Genomic DNA, 1,681 nt, shown 5'->3' with positions numbered 1-1,681 from the left:
TACTAAGGGCCTTCTGTAGTTTATTATTATACATCACATCGCACTTACTACTAAGGGCCTTCTGTAGTTTATTATTATACACCACACTTATGTACTACTAAGGGCCTTCTGTAGTTTATTATTATTATACATCACAGCGCACTTACTACTAAGGGCCTTCTGTAGTTTATTATTATTATACATCACAGCGCACTTACTACTAAGGGCCTTCTGTAGTTTATTATTATACATCACATCGCACTTACTACTAAGGGCCTTCTGTAGTTTATTATTATTATACATCACAGCGCACTTACTACTAAGGGCCTTCTCTAGTTTATTATTATTATACATCACAGCGCACTTACTACTAAGGGCCTTCTGTAGTTTTCAACCTACATGAAAAAACAAACCTATGGCGGCTTCGTGCCCCTTTTTAACACGTTTCAGGATCTTATTGTGCAGAGTACACACACGTCTGTGCAGAAAGAAAGCCTGCAAACGTGTCATTAAGTACATGTCCCGGGGGGGGAAGACATGCAGCTTCCACGGAATGGAGCCGTGGCAGAACATTAAGAAGCTTCCATGCCAGAAGACACCTCATGCTCTTGTCGCGTCGCGACATATGACAATGCCAGTGCATGTGCTCCCCCCCCCCTCCCCCACCACATATCAGTGTCACATAATGTGTCCCTGTTGGTGACAGGACAATGATCACACTTTTCTCCATGCAGTGCCTGCAACAATGGAGCATCCGCGGGCCACAGCGGAAATAACCCTGGACAGTGAGGCGTCGTGTGCGCGTGCTGTGTGTGTGTGTGTGTGTGTGTGTGTGTGTGTGTCTTTAGAGCCCGGCCATTACTATACTCTGCCTTGACATGTGTTGTTGATGATTTGCAGTGAAAATACACACAGTGTGTGCATGGACTCAGTTGGCAGGTGGTACGCTGCCAGCTCTCTCTCTCTCTCTCTCTCTCTCTCTCTCCTCTCTCTCAAACGAGAAAGCAAACGGCAGAGGAAATGTCGCCACTATGTTTGCACGAGGAGGAGACGATGATCTCTCTGGGCACCAGTTGACATATTTTCTGACAGACTCCCGTTGCACGTGCAACTATAATCCAGGCCAGAAAAAAGTACCTGTCAGTTTACCTATAATGCATGGGGGTGGGGGGGGTCTGGCTGTCTGCCTTGCCATGTCCCTCTGTCTGTCTGTCTGTCTGTCTGTCTGTCTGGCTGTCTGTATGTATGGCTGGCTGCCTTGCCTATTGCCTTGTCCCTCTGTCCGTCCGTCCGTCCGTCCCGTCCCGTCCCGTCCCGTTCCGTTCCGTTCCGTTCCGTTCCGTTCCGTTCCGTTCCTTTCCTGTCTGGCTAGTACTGAAATGTGTCTTTGTTTAAGTTTTTTGTGTTTTTTACCAACCTTGAACCCCCTGAACCTCAACTGGACGACGCCAGGTGTTCTAACGGTGGGCCGGGGGTTATATTTACTTATTGCCTGGTTCTGAGTCAGATATGTTGCCATATTAGGTCATGAAACAACAGGACGGTGTGTCTGCCAAGCCATTGTTCTCCATACTGGAGATGAAAGGCTATAGCCGGGATAATGAACATCTGCCAAGCCCGGCATAATAAGGACCCGGGCAGACACACGCACACACACACACGTGCACACACACACACACACACACACACACACACACACGTG

Source organism: Protomyctophum bolini (genome assembly GCF_963924005.1).
Source record: "Protomyctophum bolini genome assembly, chromosome: 1".
NCBI classification, from domain to species: Eukaryota; Metazoa; Chordata; class Actinopteri; order Myctophiformes; family Myctophidae; genus Protomyctophum; species Protomyctophum bolini.
The sequence above is the reverse complement of the archived record's forward strand: the minus strand, read 5'-3'. Positions refer to the sequence as shown.